The 20,762-nt window shown below is 36.1% G+C and overlaps 1 long non-coding RNA gene across 1 annotated transcript; it reads left to right on the top strand.

Moving 5' to 3' along the window:
• The first annotated feature begins 1,889 nt into the window (after positions 1-1,889).
• Positions 1,890-3,291, top strand: LOC141696625 (uncharacterized). Its single transcript, XR_012564455.1, has 2 exons — positions 1,890-2,331; positions 2,938-3,291. It is a non-coding gene; the product is annotated as an uncharacterized LOC141696625 (long non-coding RNA).
• The last annotated feature ends 17,471 nt before the right edge of the window (positions 3,292-20,762 follow it).

Genomic DNA, 20,762 nt, shown 5'->3' on the forward strand with positions numbered 1-20,762 from the left:
CTCTGCCTCAACACTTGATGTTATCAAGACTTACACAAATGTGTCTTTAACTCAAGTGGGTGATATGCTAAATTTACAAATAGTTGACTTGAGTTCGATTACTATCCAAAACGACAATTTTTAATATTTAATAAAATACAAGGGCAAAATAGTAATTACGAATAAAATGTTTACCCAAAAACTTGATGTTGCAGTATTATATATATAATAGATTTGAATATATTTATTTAATTTTAAAATTTATATTGATTATATTAATATAATTTTTATTTAATTATTATTTTAATAATTGGGTTCAGTTTGGTTTTTATTGGTTCGGTTAATCCATATAACCGGAACCCAACCATTTAAATCGGTTCTGTTTTTTATTTTTCGGTTTCGGATCGGTTTCTTTCAGATCAATTTTTTCGGTTTATCCCGGTTTCGGTCCCATTTCAGTTTTAATTCGATTTTTTGCTCAGTCCTATATTATGCAATAGCTTCTTTTCACTACCAGTATGAACTCCGTTGTTTTTGTCGAGCAACGAGGAATCTAATGTAGTTAGGGTCTGTTTAGTAAATATTATTAGTCAGTTTATGACTTATATGCCCGTAACAGCTTATCGACGGGTGTTTGTCGGCCCAACTTATAAGTTGAATTTATAACTTATAAAACGAATTGGTGGAGAAGTTTTGTGTTATATATGGTAATCCTTCTAATATACGAATTGGGTCCGAAACTTCTTATTTGTGAAAACAAAAAGAAAAGGGGCGGGTTGTCTAATATCGTTCCTCCTCCATCAATTGATACTTCAAGGAGGCTTTACCTGGAATGAAAGAACAAAAATGGATTCATGAGGGTTTAATTATAGAATCCCTTCCCAACGGTATGTTCCGGATTCGCAACAAATTTCGGGGGTTACAGATCTCTTATACAATGTTAGTAACGACGTATTTTTTCCCAACTTCTTTTGATTTTTTGATTTTTTTCATTAATTTTAGTTTAGAATATATATTTTAAAATGTTAATCTAACTTAAGATATAAGAATTCAGATAATTATTTTTAAAAATTATTTATTTTAGTTCATTTAAGTAAAAGAAATTTTAACTTATAAGTATAATTATCCAAACACTTATATAACTTATAAGAATTCATTAACCTATTACTTGTAACTCACTTATTCTTTTTACGTGATAAGTTAATTATTTTAATTTTTCCAAACGGGCACTTAGAGGCAGATCCTAATAAGGGGGCAGAGGGGTCATGCAACCCTTAAATTTTTGTTCGTAGTTTTATATATACTCACAAGCTCTATACATTTAAATTGATTTCTTTAAATTTTTTATTTTTACATTGATAAATTTTAACGAGGGGCAAAAGTATACTAGCTAGGGCCAAAAACATGCTAAGGGCTATATAACTAGTGTTGCACTAGTTTTCCGAGTGAAAGAAAGGTAGTATATAATAACTAGTTTTCCGAGTGAAAGAAAGGTAGTATATAATAACTAGTAGATAGGCCATAATTATACTTGGCCCCAATTAAGGTCCCCAAAATTTCAAGTAAAATGAATTCAGGGCCACAAATCGATGCATGACTCCATGTGTTAGTGGACCCAAGAAATTTTATCACATCAAATTCTTCTTCTCAACGATTAATTTGTGAGTACGGCGAATATATCCTAATTATGGGTGCGCAGTCCCCCACATACAAGACACGCGACAAATACTTTCCGGCACATTCCACCAGCATTGGACCCCTGAACACGTGTTTCCATCATGCAGGTGTCATCGATCCAGAATTACGAATAAAGGTACCAACTCTAATACATCAGGTTAGTTTTTTTTCTTAAATAATAGTAATAGTGAATACCTATTCTATTCTAGTAAAGTTGGTAATTAAATAATTGAGGGGTCTGAAATTTTGTTGTGCATTAAATTAATTTAAAATGGCAAGTTGTCATTTCATTATTAATACTAATGAAGGGATGCATAAATAGGTAGTATAATTTATTGCTCTTTTGTTAGCATTTGTTTTAACTATAATTAAGATTTAAGTGCTAATTAATTTTATACTAAGGGAAAAAAATAGGGAATTATCAGGAGAGTACTATTTGTTTAATTAGTTAATTAGGACATAGTAAAGAGACATTAGGGATTTTTCCCCAAGACAGAGACAGAGCTATAGAGATAAATACGGTAGTGCTAGAGAGTGATCAGGAAAGAGGAGAAAAGTAAGGAGACAAGTAAATTGGAGTAAGGTAGAATTAGAAAGCTAGCTTGGTTCAAAATATCAAGGAAGAAGTAGAGATTAATACAGTTGTGATTGAAGTGTAAGTTTGAGGAAGGGCAGGCAAGTTCAAAATCTTTTCTTCTATGTCCCTGTTATTGAAGCCTTCTAATTCTTCTAAACCATTTCTTTTCTTATTTTATTGTTATCGATCTTGATGTCATATTTTTCGGCTGCATGGTTCCTTGTTAAATTTTTTTTTGGGCCTGAATTAAATCTCTTTGTAGGATGACTAAAACAACTCTAATTGGAGATATGATGCTTGTTTCTTAGTAACTTAGAGGTGTTCATCATGTTTCTTCCTGGAATTTATTTGTAAACCGATAGACCAGGAGCCTTGTTGTTATGTGATAAACAAGAGATAATAAAACCCCAAATCCCGAACGTTGGCTCAAGGGAGTAAAAAGGGGTGTGGCTTATTTTGATCTCAAGCCACTAATGATGGACTATTGTGCATGCATGTCACAAAAAAAAATATATTGATGGCTAGAGTTTATGACTCTATAAAAGAAGGATAAGATCTCTTGTAGTTTCTATGCATCTTTTATGTTCCTTTTAATTCATAATTTTTTTTGTACACACTTAAGAGGCTGTCATGTTCTCACATTCTTTTACGGACTTGCTGAGCATGTTTGATGCTCATTCATGCATATTTGTTAATTTTTCCAGAATGTGGTCCTGATGGTTTAGCAGCTAAATCAACTGGTAAAGGGAAGTAAAGTGAAGTATAGGGTGTTCTCCACTCGCGATTGATACTAGTGATCTAGGACTTGGAGCTTATTGTTGAACAAAAGAATGTAGCTTTTTATTTTTGACACTTGCTGAGTGTGCTTCTGTGATGTCTGTTTAAACACTCTTATGTATTATAGGTGTAGTAAAATCAGCATTTGCAAAGATCAAAGCACTGTAATATTTTTTTTGTTTTGTTAGTTGCTGCTATGTGTAGGCCTGGAGCCTGGTTGATCTAGCAAGAATGTAATGGTTTAACTGTACAAAGAAATTTAGTTTTTGTGAAATTTGTTTTGGTTGGGTGTGGGCTGTTACAGATTTGGCATCAAAGCCTTGTTGATAGAAAAACTTAAGTAGATGACATAGCAGTTTAGGACTTTCGAATTAAGAACCTTATATTGTGAAAATACAATATATCTTATTCGTTACTGTAGTTAAAGTTACAAGACTTACGAAATGGGGATTGGATATTTTGTTCATATTCTAGTAGTTTTGGTAATGTTTATTAATAAAATAGGACTGCTATGTTAAGGTATGTTAAGAGAAGTTTGGTGACTAATAGGATGCGAGAAGACAACTCAACCCTCCTTGCACAATTCGTGAGCTCTTATGGAATATTTATTTAATTCTTGGCTTGTTTAAGTTTGTTGTCTGGTTTCCACCAGGAAAGATTGTCTATAATTAAGTTGTGGATGGTTGAGTAAAGACTTACTAATAGTAGGGTGCATATGATATACTATGGTTCAGTCAAATATAATTATGCTTCTATTTCCTTTGAGCCTTAAACATCAGTATCCACCTTATCTTTATTTTATTTTTTTGTCTATCTTTAGGTGACTGAAGGCTCAAGATTACTTGTAGGTTGGGGCTGTGGCCAAGTATAAAGAAGTTTGACAAAAAAACATGATTTCTAGCATAGAAATTACCAGAAAATAGTTACATAATTTACGGTATATTTTTCCTGTGTAGAGTAATGTCTTGTTTTGAGTTATTAAGAGAAAGTAAGGTAGAAGTGAGTTATTAATAAAAGAATTGAAGGGATCAGCTGGAGCGCAACCAAAAAAGAGGCCCAATGCTCGCACTTTCAACATGTCTGTTCGTGATGCACTTGAAGCAGATGATGTTATAACATGTACATTTCTTATTTACTCAATAAATGTTTACATTTTGGTCGATACGGGTGCAACTAGGTCATTTGTGCAAGTTCAAAAGCTTCCTGAAATATTATATGTTGAAACCGCAAATGAAGAAGTTCTTACTACAGATTGTATAATTAAAGAGTGTCCAATTAAAATATGCGACTACCAATTTTTCATTGACCTGATTCCTATTAACTTAAAAGAGTGATGTTATTATTGGAATGGATTGGCTGCATAAGCATGAAGCCTCCATTAATTGTCAACGAAAAGTGGTGACAATAAGATCAGCAGAGGGGAAAAAAGTTATTATTCGCGGCCAAAAGAAGCACGGACCTCGATGATACCTTACAATTGTCCAAGCAATGAGGCACATACAAAAAAATGGTTTGGGATTCTTGGCTCACATCAGAGATACGACTCAAACGATACCTAGAATTGAAGGAGTTCATGTAGTGCGTGAATTTGTTGACGTTTTTCCAGAAGAGCTACATGGCATACCACCTGATCGGGATATTGACTTTACAATTGATCTCATACCAGGTGCTACTCCGATTCCAAAGACTCCGTATAGAATAGCGCCAAGGGAGATGAAAGAGTTGATGGTTCAATTGAAAGATATGTTGGAGAAAAAGTTCATACGGCCTAGTGTATCACCGTGGGGAGCTTCTGTTTTGTTCATTAAAAGAAAGATGGATCAATGCGACTTTGTATAGATTATCATGAACTAAATAAAGTAACAATAAAGAATAAATACCCTTTACCTCGAATAGACGATTTATTTGATATGTTAAAAAGAGCATCATATTTTTTGAAGGTTGATTTGAGATCCGATTATCACCAACTAAAAGTTAAGCCCGAGGATGTGCCGAAGATGACATTTAGAACTCGTTATGGGAATTACGAGTTCTTGGTCTTGCCTTTCGGATTAAGAAATGCGCCTGTTGTTTTTATGGATCTCATGAATCGCATTTCTCAGGATTATTTAGATAAATTCATTATTGTTTTCATTGATGACATTTTAATATACTCCAAAACGAGAGAAGATCACGAAACTCATTTGAGGCGGGTTTTGGAAAGATTGCGTGAAAAGAAGCTTTATGGAAAAATTTTCAAGTGCAAATTCTGGCTCAGAAAAGTCCAATTTCTTGGTCACATTGTCAGTGAATCAGGGGTAGAAGTTGATCCTGCAAAAGTGGAGGCTGTTATGAAATGAGACACTCCGAATTCAGCAGCAGAAATTCGAAGTTTTCTTGCTCTAGCGGGATACTATTGAAGATTTATCCAAGATTTTTCAAAGATATCTGCACCAATGACTAGATTAACCCGAAAGGATGTGAAGTTTATGTGGACATAAGAATGCGAATCTAGTTTTCAAAACCTGAAAGAAAAATTGGTGTCTGCACCAATACTCGTTTTACCAGATTCATCAGGAGGATTTCAAGTATATAGCTACGCTTCTCACAATGGTTTAGGATGTGTTTTAATGCAGCACAGAAGAGTTGTGGCTTACGCTTCAAGGCAATTAAAGGATTATGAAAGGAAGTATCCAACGAATGATTTAGAACTTGCTGCTATTGTGTTTGCACTTAAAATATGACGACATTACCTGTACGGAGACAAATGTGAAATCTTCATGGATCATAAAAGTTTAAAATATCTTTTTACACAACGAGAATTGAAAATACGTCAAAGGAGGTGGATGGAACTTCTAAAAGACTATGATTGCACAATTAATTACCATCCGATAAAAGCTAATTCGGTGGCTAATGCTTTAAGTCGAAAGGAGAGAATCAAACCAATTACATCAAGCTTGATGAAAGAATTAGAAAATTTGGAAATAGAACTGGTCACATCACTTCAACTGAAAGAAAGAGAAAAGCAAGAAGGTGATAAAACACTCACAATTAAAGTCTTGGAGTCACAAACAAGCAACAGCGAAAGGGAAAAGATAAATAAGCTGATTAACGCAGAAAATAATTCTGATTTTCATTTTAGCAAGGAAGGAATTATACTTTGTCGAGAAAGAATGTGGATTCCACGCGATTCGCTCTTGAAAGATGAAATTTTAGAAGAAGCTCATAGTTTCCGTTACTCTATCCATCCCGGGAGTACAAAAATGTACCGAGATTTAAAAAGACAATTATGGTGGGAAGGAATAAAGAAAGATGTGGCTGAATGGGTGAATAAATGCTTAACATGTCAAAGGGTCAAGTGTTAGTCGCTAAATACGCGCTAATAATATACGCAAGTATACGAGTTCACAAGTAGTATAGAATCTTTTCTAGTTCGTTCCCATAGAGACTGGCTTGGTTAACTAATTAATTCATGCACTTAAGGAACAATGTATGATTATTATTCAATGCTAAGATGATCACAAATTGAGGTTGTTTATAACTAAAAATTAAACTAACAATTATAACTAAGGGAATAAGATTGATTGAATTAATATATATGACAAACATGAGATTCTAACTTCATTAAATACTTCATTCAATAGCCTTATTGTTCTTATCCTTAGCATGCAATGATGATGACACTAATCAGATAACACGAAACTGATAAACGCCAACTTTGGTTGCACGAGTACCATACTACCAGACATTCACAAAATAGATAGAAGCTGAATAGACACCAATTATATTGAGACCCTATATGTCTATAGAATTTGACAACATAACGGTTTAAGCACAAGTTATCTATCTTGATTAAATAGGGCAAGTAAGATGGTTAAAATTACCTACGAATCATGCATAACAAATACACGAACCTATAATAGCATGGCAAGTTCTAAATCCTTAAATTCACTTCCGCTTCATTAAGAATTAACACACTATCTTATAAGTTCGCGACACTCATAAGACGAATACGCACAACCAATACTCGGTTATCATACAATCAGCACATACTAAGGCATCGAAATAAATTAACTAAAGAAATCCATAAATAAATTCGTTAGAAACCCATGATAACGATTATCTCATAATCGGACTCATCATCAACGTGGGTTCCGATGAAAGCATGGTATAATAAACGTAGTCTTTATAACGAATAAACAAAACCAAGTACGAAACAAGAGTAAGGTTCAAAAATAAGAAAACTAGCATCCAAGTTACAACTTAAAACAAAGATTCACAAATAAAAACAAGATCTTTTTCGTCTTTGTTGAATCGTACTAACACGGTCTTCTTACGGTTCTCCTTGATATGTCTCTGGCTTAATATATTATTAAAAGCGACCTAAAGTTATTTATATAGCAGCCCTGATCAACAGAGAAGTCCAGAAATCAGCCTTCTATTCAAAATAGGATTCTTGAAACCCGACCTGGCGCGGCCGCGCGCTTGATCAACGGGGGCAAGCGCGCGGGCGCGCCGGGCTTCTGCCAAAACTTTGACTTCTTCTTTTTCTTGCAGATTTGAGTCGGTCTTCGCAAGCTTTATTCCTTAGATACCAACCTAACACCATATTAGCATCAAATCAATGCTAATTCACCTGATTCTCAGATTAATGCCTGAAATACAAAAACACTAGAAAACACATTAAAACACCAATAACTTGAGTACAAATACACCAATTCAAAGCTTTACGATGCGTAATAAAGTGTCATAAATGCCACTCAACATACCCCAAACTTGAATCGATGCTTGTCCTCAAGCATAAACAGACTCAAAGAACAAGAAATAAAAATGCATGAATGCAACTAAATGAATGCAACGATCCCCATAGAATAACTAAACCAATCAACAAGCAACACCTCAGCAAATGCAGTTATTCACATAAAGATCAATCAAATCTCACAAACCAATCTACAAACCAAAGATGTGTTTGTGTGCAACTGCTTACAGATATACTATCGCAACTAGATCAACAATCATGACTCACTACTTATCAAAACAATCACAAGTTTATAAATAGAATAAAAGCTAGACTCAAAATAATTTATAACACTTCCATTCTTATATCGGAGTTTAACATGGATTCACGCTTTTATTCACAACAAAACAACACATATATATGCTTATTTGATCGTGCAATGAGTGAGGTCCACAAAAGACTTATACAATAGTACCCATGTAGCGAGCGTTAGGTTAGCGGATCCCAGACTATAAAAGCCTTAGGTCACTAGGCACAAAGTCCCCTAAGAACTTAATAACTCGAGTACTAAAGAGCCCACTCGTGATCAATTATACATAACACTTACTCTTTTTTTTTCTTTCTTTTTTCTATTTTTTTTCTTTTCTTTTTTTAAATTTCTGAACGAGTGCGTTTCGCTCCATCTCGCTCAACCCTAGACTACTCATAAAAATATGAGCCAACTACTAGCCATTTGACACTTGGCCACAACAACTAGCAATAAAATCCAATTTTCTCCAATTTTAAATATCCATGTCTTTTATTATTAAGAGAATATCCAAAATTCTAAATATAAATAAGCGATTAAACCTCGACAAACAAATAAACCATGATCATGATCTAGCACTCTAGCAACCTATAAGACTTAGTGAAATATAATTATCTCTAGCAAGCAAATTAATTCGATAAGACTTAACATCACTAAATACGACATCATTACACTAACATCAATATCACTAATTAATCGGAAAAATCATCTAAGGGATCAAGTTATAATTCAAATGCATGAAACTAAATGAACAAAATATCATAAACTACCAAAAATAAAAAAAAACTACATGGTAAAATATGCAAACTAAATGTACTAAACTATCATGAATATGCAACTACATGAGACTCACACAAAACATATTCCTTCAACTACTACCCCCAAACTTAAAATATTCACTGTCCTCAATAAAGGTAATAGTAAGGAATTCAGGCATGCCTACTGCGAATCAGAATCCTCACCCTTAACGGGTGGAGTGTCAGGTGTATTAGGAGGCGGATACACAGAATACTCACCATATACTGGCCACTGGATGTCAATACCGGTGGCTCTGAAAGCTGTCCCAAGTGCCTGGGTGAGATCATGTACAAACCGACTATGAATGTCGTGCATCATATCCATCCTCCTCGCTAGACGCCTATACTGCATCGAACTAAAACCAGCTCTAACATATGCTCCTGCTGCCTCCTACTGCTGTGACGAGCCAGCCTCCTCTCCTAACTGAGCTCTCTAAGATGCTTCACGGGCCTACTGAGAACCTCTCGCAGTAGCCTGATCCATGGGTACACCACCTGGCAGATGATCATATGAGTACCCAAGCCCCTTAGGATCAGGCTTCCCTCCATACCACTCCTACATACTCAACAGTGTAGAACTGTCAATAGGAGCACTGGAAAGCTGCAGCTGCTCATGTGCGGGCCAGTGAACACCAGCTGTCATGCACAACTTCGTCACAACGGACGCATACGGAATAGCCCCTGTAGTACCTCCTCTCAAGAATCTCAAAATCCCCTGATAAATCACCATCCCCAAATCAATGTAATCGCCCTGAAGAATACCCCATAGCAGACGAGCACGCTCCATATTAATCTCATGCACATGCGAAGATGGCATGATGTTAGCAAAAATAAACGAGTTCCAAGCCCGTGCAAACCTGTTCATGCACGACGCAGGGAACGTGGAGTAATCAGTAGTGCCCCTCTTGAACTTCCAGTGAGTCTCAGGCATACAGAGAGTCGCAACGATCAGATCTAAGTTGAAATCCCCAGGAGTCTTATCGTTTCAAGTGTCCTGACCGGGCTTCCTTGCGGGCTACTCAATCACCCTATTTATCGCATCAACAATGTACTCTACAGTCATCCCCCTAACCACCATGAAGCCATTCTTCTCCGCCTTAGCGTTAACATAGAACTCCCGTATAACACTCATGGGCACAACAGCGGGAGCCTCACAAAAAAGAACCCAACCCATCTCAAGAATCATCTCCAACAGCTTACCATCCTTCCCTGATGGCAGAAAACCTCGCTCCTTAGCAATAGGATTCGAGAGAAGCCTCGTGTACTCCTCTTCAGCCTCAGGAGTGGAAAACCTTGGCCTCACACCACCCGCAGATGAAGAATCGATGGTGTTGCTGCCTACTTTACGTTCTTTGTCTCTTCGGTGCCATTGTAATTGAATAAGAGAAAATAAAAATTAAGTGTTTGAGAGAGATTTGTGTTTGAGAATTGGTGAAGTGGTGGAGAAGTTGTGTATAAGTGTGTGTATTTATAGGTGGAGAGGTATGAATTTGATATGGAATAGAAGTGGAAATTAAATATGGGAATCGAGGGAATAATGATTTTGATTGGGAAAGGGAATTATGGGATGTTGAAGAGTAAAAATTGGGTTGGAATTGATTTTAGAGTAAAAGTCCCAATTTTTTTCTTTATTCTGTTGTTATTAATTTTTTTTCGAATAGGGACCCGGCGCGGGCACGCGCTTGGACAGCGCGGGCGCGCTCACTCTCTGGAAAACTGGTGCGGCTGCGCGCTAGATCAGCGCGGGCGCGCTTGGTTACTGGAAAAATAGCGCGGCCGCACGCTTGATCAGCGCGGGCGCGCTTAGCTACTGAAGTTGACCCTGAATTTTTTCTTTTTCTGATTTTTTTTATGTTTTTCTCCTTTCTTCTTGCTTCTTCTACCTATAAATGTAAAACAAACTTGGGTTGCCTCCCAAGAAGCGCTTCTTTTACGTCGCTAGGTCGATGTAGAACCTTGAGCTCAAATGGACAATAGAACAACACTAACCACCTCGCGGTTTGCCGTGTCACCATAGTAATGCTTCAACCTCTGACCATTTACCTTGAATGCTTGGCCAGATCATTCTCAAAAATTTCCACCGCTCCATGTGGCAACACAATTTTGATTATGAAGGGCCCTGACCACCACTTTCCAGGAAAAAGACGGAGACGAGAGTTGAACAAAAGAACTTGTTGCCTCGGCATAAATGATTTGAGCACTAGACCCCGATCATGCCACCTCTTGAATTTCTCCTTTTATATTTTGTTGTTCTCATAAGCTTGAAGTCGAAACTCGTCGAGTTCATTCAATTGAAGCATCCTCTTCTTTCCAGCTGCATCCAAGTCAAGATTCAATTTCTTCAAAGCCCAATATGCCTTATGCTCGAGCTCCACAGGCAAATGACACCCCTTACCATAAACCAACTGAAACGGCGAAATTCCTAATGGAGTCTGAAATGCTGTTCTATACGCCCAAACACCTTCATCAAACTTTAAAGACCAATCTTTCCTCGATGGACACACAACTTTCTCTAAAATGCGCTTGATCTCGCTGTTAGACACATCAGCTTGACCATTTGTCTGAGGATGATAAGCCGTGGTAATGCGATGATTCACATTATACCTTCACATCATAGCAGTGAACTTGCGATTGCAAAAATGCGACCCCTCATCACTGATTATGACTCTTGGAGTTCCAAACCTTGTGAATATCTGCTTGTGAAGAAAATTAAGCACCACTTTCGCATTGTTCGTTGGCAACGTCTTAACTTCAACCCATTTCGACACGTAATCAACCGCCAACAAGATATATTAATTATTACATGATGAGACAAATGACCCCATTAAGTCAATTCCCCAAACATTGAAGACCTCAACCTCTAGAAGCATATTAAGAGACATCTCATCCCTCTTAGACATATTACCCACACGTTGACATCGATCACATTTCAAAACGAACTGGTGAGCATCTTTAAATAAGGTCGGCCAAAAAAAACCTGCTTGAAGAATACGAGTTGTTGTCTTTTCTCCACCATAATGTCCTCCACAAGCCATTGAGTGGCAATCTCACAAGATCCCCCCCCGTTTCGCTGTAAGGAATACATCTCCTGATGATTTGGTCAGCTCCTTGTCGAAAAAAAAAGCTCATCCCACATATACCACTTTACTTTATGTAGAAATTTCTTCCTTTGAGCATAAGATAAGTCGGGAGGCATGATATTACTCACAAGGTAGTACACAATGTCTGCAAACCATGGTTATTCTTCTTGCACTCCAAACAGCTGCTCGTCGGGAAAAAACTCATTTATCAAAGTCTTGTCCAATGAAGCAGCATTAGGGTTTTCTAAACGCGAGAGATGATCAACGACTTGATTTTCAGTTCCCTTTCTGTCTTTGATCTCTAGTTCAAATTCTTGAGCAAAAGAACCCATCTAATCAATCTAGGTTTCGAGTCCTTCTTTGAGATGAGATATCGAATTGCAGCGTTATCAGTGAAAACTGTCACCTTAGTCCCAAGTAGATAAGATCGAAATTTCTCAAAACCATAGACAATAGCCAAAAGTTCTTTCTCCGTAGTATTATAATTTAGTTGAGCACCATTTAGGGTCTTGTTATCATAGTAGATCACATGAAATATGTTGTTCTTCCTCTGCCCAAGAACTGCCCCAACTGCATAGTCACTTGCATCGCACATCATCTCAAAAAGTTCATTCCAATCAGGTGCAGTTATGACTGGTGCCGTGATTAAACTCTTCTTCAATGTCTCAAAAGCTGCAAGACACTTGTCATCAAACTTGAAAGGGACATCTTTTTCTAGCAAAATGCACAATGGCTTCGAAATCTTAGAGAAGTATTTGATGAAACGCCTATAGAAACCCGCATGACCAAGAAAACTGTGAATTCCCTTAACAGAAATAGGTGGAGGAAGATTATAACGACTCGTGTAATCTTTTTGAATTATTTAATTGTGCAATTATGGAAATTATTAAATAAATAAAATATGCATGTTGGTTTTAACCGCTATGTGTTGTTTGATTATTATCCATATGTGATTTATAGTGTATCGGGTTATCCGCGCGATTAATTATGGGATCATATTGAATTGTTTTCACTTTTAAAAGTGGATTTAGCACAAATTTATTTGCATAAATATTGGGAATGTTTCTAAAATTGTTTTTATGATTTTATAATTACAATAATTATTTTTAGGAATTTATAAAATTGAGAAATCAATATTTCATTAATTATTTATCTTTAAATGATTTTCTGAGTATGTTTAATGGTAAAATCCATATTTAATTCTAAAATTCTTCAAAAATTATGAAACTCATATTTATTTAAGTTTGAAATATTCTGAGAATTTTAAAATTATTTTGGAAATTTTCGGGATTAATTTCACCCGCACGTTGTTTCGGTTATTTGTTAAAAGCGGGTATAAATTGCGTTTCAGAAATTATTTTAAAAGTATGAAAATTATGTTTTTAATTACTTTGGGATATTTATAACACTTTAAGACTATTTTCATGATTTTCTGAAACTGTTTTAAGTACAGCTCAGTTCATTAATTGTGAAATGCGGGTACGAGTTGCGTTGTAAAAATGCTCTAAAAAAAATTATGAAAATTTCATTTTATTAGTTTCGAAATTTTTATAAAATTTTAAAATTTATATGGATTTATTTAAAGTTGTTTTATTGGTAAATTATATCATTAAATTGTGTTTACCGGATAAAAACCCAGTCCCAGAACAAGAAGGAAACGTGGCAATCATATGTGAATTACCAGATACATGTCTATATTTATTTTAACAAATTCATACGTGTCAGTAGCAGAATAAAAAGAAAAAAAAATTATTATTAAATCAAACCCCACCCCTGTTTCTTCTCGGTTCTTACTCTCCTGATTCTCTCCTCTCTCCCATATCCTCATCTCTCTCTTCACCTCATCTCTTTAATCTCTTCCTTTCAATTCTTTAATTTCTTCGCCGCTGTCCTTGGTGGTTGTCTGTGCTCGGGTTCCGTTCCATTTGCTTCTCGGTAACATTCCGATTGGCCTGTTATATATATATGCAAATGTATATATATAAGTATGTGTGTGAGTATGGGAGAAACAGTGCGGCTTTTGACTTAATTGTTGTTGCCGCCTGTGTTTTCCGTTATATTCTCCGATTGTCTTGTTGTTTGGTGGCGCGTGACGTGCGCGTTGGTGCTGTGTGTATAATGTTGTGGGTGTGTCTGTGTTCATATTATGTGGGTATTGTTGATTCATCAATTTACCCTTAGTTCTGCTAGTTCCAAATTGTTCTTTCCGGTTGTCTTAATTCGTGTTGAATTGTTTTCCGATTACGCGATTATTAATCAATTTTTTCCAGCAGAATTTTATTTGAGGAATTTCGTGATATAAATAAAAATAATTTTAATTTTCGTGCGGGAAATTAATTAATCGGTGAAATACGTGTTGGAAACCCGAGAATTAATCGGGTACCCGCGATATTTTGCCGCCGTCTGCGATGACTATTTACGAGTGGACGGTGGACTGTGATGATCGTTATCTGAGTCCTAATATTTTAAAATAAATAAATTAGTTCGTGAAATTATCTTTGAAACGAGAATTTGATTTTTATATTAAAGTCAAGTACGTAAGTTAGTGAATGAATTGTGATTGGATTGATTATTGGCTTGAATTGGTGGTTGGATTTTGGGTTGTGGTTGTTGTGAACTTGATTGTCGTTGGTTTGACGTCGATTGTATTCGACGGGTAGTCCGATAAACAAAAGAGAAGCTGCCCGATTTTCGGGAAATCGAACTACGAAAATACGGGAACGTACCCTGGGATTATTGAGACGTCGAGCGAGTATAAGTATATACATAAACGTAAGTTTTATACAAAACCTGAATTGTACATTGTAGTGGAACGTTTTGCCAAAACCAATAACCCTAATTTCATATGATAACAAGTATACGTACTTTCTGAAAACAAACACCGAATCGATTTTCGAGAACGTGAACCCTAACTGATGTCTGTATTGTAATACTGTATGTGTTACGAGTCGGATTTAAATATCGTTGGGTAAGAATTAGTATCGAGGATATGTCAAGCATACCTAGACGTCTAACGTAGGGTATTTCAATCCTGTAGGTTATAGTCGAGAACCTGAAAGTGGACGATGGACTAAAGATAACATAGTGGTCAGTCGACGAGCTCAGTAGAGTTTCAACAGAAAGACCTGAGTGTCGAAGTCGAATCCAATGGGATCTAGTGGTTGGACGTTAGAGCCTGAGCAGCAGAGTCAGATCAGAATTGATCAGTAATAGTTGTAAAGCCTGTAAGGCAAGTATTTCTGAACTTTTATTCAAGATATAATACTAATGTTTTCGAACTGTTTTATAACATATTGCTATCATTAAACATAACTCCTGTTTTATAATGCATATGCTTCAAACTATTTACCCTTAAACCCTGATTCTTTCTTGATCTTGAGCCGTAAGCCTTATTCTTTGCAAACCGTCCTTTGTTGATCCTCAGACACCAAACCACACAGATATGATACCACTTCCCAAATGTTTAACTACCAGACACCAAACACTAGAAGAAAATTGTTTGAAAACACAGAAACTTTTATACTCCAACCATTCCTTATAACATCAAAGAACTATACCTTGAAAGATCAATATTCATCCAATATCTGGTCATTTTACAGATTGAAAACCGTTTCTTATACATACCTTGATATACCCTTGAGATATCCATGAGTTTCCTTACGTTTTTATGCAAATGTTTAACCGTTATTGATTATGATCTTGTTTTATTGAATCATATTATTATCGTATTGAACTGCTTTAGGATTGCATAGTTTTTATATATGTGGACCAGATTCGTGGTCAGACCATGCCAATGGTCAAGTTAGGCCAATGTGTGCCTTGGATCCAGTAATTAGAGCAGTACTGTGTGCTTGCTCGGGGTTAGTGCGTGACTGATCAACAACCTAACCTTGGTTTTTAAAACTTAAAATGAATATCCAATTCTAATGATTAGTTAAAAAGAAACTTGATTCATCTGAATCATCTCACTTGATCATTGTTTAACCTCAGTTATCGTTATTATGACTTGCTGAGCTAGTTAGCTCACTCTTGCGAATCTTTTTATGTATTCTACAGTTAAAAAGGGATACAGTTGATAGCGAGGTTTCCCAGTTCAATGTGCGAGCTAGAATTCCAGATTGAGTTGGATCGAGCTAGCAGAAGCTTATGGAGGTAGTGAGATAGTAAGATTGTAAGAATAATTTTATTATCAGTTGTAAGTTAAATTAGTTGGGATTTGGTACGTTGTAATAAAAATTAAGGCTGTGGCTTGTTTTCATACTTAAACCTGTTGCGATCCATGGTTACATAGAGCAGGGTCATTGCAATTAATATTTCATATACATGTTGAGATATTGTGTTTGTGTTGTGGACCCCAAACTTCTGACCCGGGTTTGGAGGGCGCCACAAAAATTCTCAATGACCCTCACATTTGAAAGCGTTTGTTCTAAATCCAATCATGTATGATGAGTTAGGAAGAACTTTCTTGTATTCCTATTTGATTTCATTGATATTAATAAAAGACTTGTTCTGGTTTTATTATGGGCTTTATCTATTTAAAGTGTCTTAAATAAGATGCTCCATAGTTTAGAGTAAAGCTTCTAGAATTATAATGAGATTATAATAGTGACATCTAGAAGATGATAACTCTAGACTTAAACAGTTCCTGATCATAGGATAACTAATCGGATGTTAGTGGATCCGCAAAGATTGGTACATACTATGTTTGCTCCCTTCAGGAGGATGTCTGCTCTCATAGGCATTTGTGTGGTGACACTATAACTAGTATGTAGGTGCTTATTAGGGAATAAGTTCACTGAACATGACTCGATAAGTTGAACAACTAATGGAGATTACTCACGTGTCAATAGTTATTCACTGAGTGATAGTTATACAAGTGTCCTTAGACTTGAGATCGTTGAAGTTGTCTTATATATAATGAACTGTGCTTTGGTTTAGTCCTTAGTCTCAAGGATATCCATTAGGTCTATTCTGGGCATAGGGATTTGTGTATAGAGATAGTTAACGTCAATAGAGGATCTACCCCTTCCAGTATAGGAAGAGAATATCCTATGTTATTCTTAGTATGCGAGTTCTGGAATCTCTGGCCTGAGTGTCTGAAATTAGAAAGGAGTTTCTAATTTGCATTAATATGAACTTTGAATTATGAACAAGAAATCATATGATTAAATTTGATAGGCCTGACATGAGATCCATGCCTTGTATTTAATCGGGATATTGTAAGGGTAGAAGGAATTCATTGTACGGTAACTAGTCACTGACAGGTTCTTGGTATTCTAAGCAGTGAATTCATATTATCCAGATAGTCGCGATATGTTGAGAAGCATCACTCACGATGTAGAATAAATATAATTAATCAGTTAATTATATTTAGTGAATTTTAGTATTCATGTAAATAATTAATAAAAGTTTATTATTATTTATTTCTACTACCGACATAATATTGAACCTACAGGGTCACACCATAAAAAAATATTTTCTTTGATGAAATAATGAGAGAGAGAATTATTTTCTAAATAGTTTAGAAAAAGAAATAATGATTAAAATAGTTTTAATTATTATTAAAGCATTTTATAAAGATAAAATGTGGGGGTTAATATATATATATATAAAGATATATTATAAAACCCTAGGAGAGCCCTATAAATAGAATGAGATGGCTTATTCTATTCATATACTTGGTTTTGTGAAAACCCTAGCCTCCATCTTCTTCCTCTCTCTCTCTCTCTCTCCCAAAAACTCCATTTTTATAAAAGCTTGGTTTTATAAAAAGCTTTATCGAAGAAGATCATTCTTGGTGGATACCGGTAGAGTGCTTCACACATTGAGGGGCAACTGCTAGCAACCAGTCATAAAGCTTCGATTTTCAAGGTATGGTTACGATTCCTCAGTTTTTCTGATTTATACGTTTTTCTATATGTGCGATACATGGTTTTTATGGAATAATTGTTATATCATGCTTCCGCTCATCCGTAAATTCCTTCATTGGTATCAGAGCTAGGTTTTGCATATAGAGATTCATATAAAAAATTTCAGATTTTTTAATGCATGTATGGATTTGTTATGATTTTTGCAAGTTTATTTAGATTTAATTATGAATTAATTCGAAATAATTTTTGCATAAGATCTTGACTACTGATCTGAGTTCTACAAGTGTCGTAGATCATCTAGGTATTTTTTTCATAATTTTGTGATGTGTAGATTATTTGTTATGAATTTTTTAAAATTGTTTTAATTAAAATTCATGAAATAATTATGCTTGTGAATAATTATGATTAAAATTTGCACAAGGATCCATGGCTGATTTGATAATTTTCTTCTACTTTCTGATTTAAGAAATTATATTATTTTGATTTTTATTAATTTATTAATTAAATGTTAATTAATTTATTAATAATAAAATTAAAATAATAATATATTAATAAAGGTTATTAAGTAAGGGAGTAAAGGAAGGGGGTTACTCCTCTTTTTGTAACAGCAGTCAGTAAAAGAAACGGCAAGGAGAAAACAAAGAAAAAAAAACTGATCAATGAAGGGCAAAGGGAAGTGATCCTTCCTAGTGGCCTTGTTCAGCTTCCTGTAGTCCATGCAAACTCTCAACCCCATGACTGTTCTCATAGGAATAAGCTCATTCTTCTCATTTGCTACCACAGTATTTCCACCTTTCTTCGACACACATTGAACCGGGCTTACCCATGAACTGTCAGAAATAGGATAGATGATCCCTGCATCTAGTCACTTAAGAATTTCTTTCTTCACTACTTCCTTCATGATTGGATTAAGTCATCTTTGCTGCTCGACCGTAGGCTTGCTACCTTCCTCTAACAGAATTTTATGCATGTAATAAGAATGGTTGATTCCCTTGATGATATCTGCTATAGTCCAGCAAATTGCTGATTTGAACTCTCTCAGAATCCTTAGAAGCTTTTCCTCGTCACTCCCTGAATGGTCAGATGCAATAATAACGGGCAAAGTAGATGCATCATCTAAAAACGCATACCTCAAATGCTCAGGTAAAGGATTAAGCTCAAGAGTGAGAGCTTCTTTAATAGATGGCTTGAGGCGTTTAGGAGCTTTGTTCAATTCCTCAATTCCAAGAGATTTAAAAGGCATATGAATCTTCCTCTTCCAGGGAGAAACATTCAAATATTGCAATTGTTCTCCACCTTCATCATCTTCACTATCTGAATTCCCCAATAAGGCTTTTTCTAAGGCATCAATATTTAGCAATTGATCAAGTTCTGAAGTAACCACCGAATCGACCAACTCCACCTTTAGGCACTCCTCATTTTCCGTAGGAAATTTCATAGCATTGAACACATTAAAAGTTACATCCTGATCCAACACCCGCATTGTGTGCTTACCCTTCTGCACATCTATCAAGGTTCGGCTAATTGCCAATAAAGGTCTTCCCAAGATTATGGGAATCTTCTTATCCTCCTCGAAATCAAGAATTACGAAATCAGCAGGGAAGATGAGTTTATCAACCTTGACCAAGACATCCTCCACAATACCTCGCGGATATGTAATAGAACGGTCGACCAACTGCAAGGTCATATAAGTCGGTTTTGGATCAGGTAAGTCCAACTGCTTGAAGATTGACAAAGGCATCAGATTTATGCTAGCTCCCAAGTCATATAAGCATCTGTTAAAAGAAAATTTTCCAATAGTACACGGAATAGTGAAACTTCCTGGATCTTTAAGCTTCGGAGGCAACTTCTGTTGCAGCACATCACTGCATTCCTCCGTGAGAGCGACAGTCTCTAAATCATCTAGCTTCACTTTCCGAGAGAGAATACCTTTCATAAACTTTGCATAACTAGGCATCTGCTCAAGAGTCTCAGCGAAGGTATGTTGATATGAAGTTTCTTGAACACATCCAGAAACTTCCTAAATTGCTTGTCCAGCTTTTTCTTCTGCAACCTCTTAGGAAAAGGCGGTGGAGGATAGATCTGTTTCTCCCCTGTATTACCCTCAAGAGGAGTGTGCTCAATAGTAGTCTTTCTTATTTCCACTTCTACTTCCTGCTGCTCTAATTCTTTCTCAGCCTCAGCTTTTTCAGTAAACACTTGCGTTTGTTCAGAATTCGCAACCTTTCCAGACCTCAAAGTGATTGCCTTTACCTGCTCATTAGCTTCCATCTTTCCTGGCACTTCAGTGTCACTAGGTAGTGTACCAGGATGACGATTTAGCAAGGCATTGGCAATTTTCCCAATTTGATTTTCCAAGGTCTTGATTGAAACAACTTGACTTTTGCACATAAGTTTCAACTCCTCTAATTCAGATTTTTCATTAGCTTGTTGCAGCTGGAGTTGTTGTCTTGGTGTATATTACGGTTACTGAAAACCAGGGGGTTGTACTGCTTAGCTGGATACTACTGATAAGGTGGTTGAATCGCATTCTGAGCGTTGCTCCAACTGAAATTAGGATGATTGCGGTTGTTGGGATGATAACTGGCTAGCACAGGTTGGTGCGAACGCTGGAAGTTGCTCACGAACTGAGCTCACTTGAGATTGCGCACTGATCAGTCTCATGGGTACCAGCACAAAGCTCACAGACACTAGAGATTTGATTAACTCCATAATTAGCCAAAATGTCCACCTTCATCGTCAAAGCCTTAAGTTGGGTAGCTATAGCAGTTGCTGCATTCAACTCCAGAATTCCTGCTACCTTTCCCCGAGTCTGTCTCTGGGAAGGATTCTGGTACACATTTGCAACCATCAGTTCAATAAGTTCATAAGCTTCATCGTAGCTTTTAGCCCACAAGGCTCCTCTTGATGCTGCATCGAGCATGGGTCTAGAAGTAGCACCCAATCCATTGTAAAAACAGTTGATAATTATCCCATCAAGC

This window comes from Apium graveolens, chromosome 11, assembly GCF_009905375.1.
Source record: "Apium graveolens cultivar Ventura chromosome 11, ASM990537v1, whole genome shotgun sequence".
In the NCBI taxonomy this organism is placed as follows: domain Eukaryota; kingdom Viridiplantae; phylum Streptophyta; class Magnoliopsida; order Apiales; family Apiaceae; genus Apium; species Apium graveolens.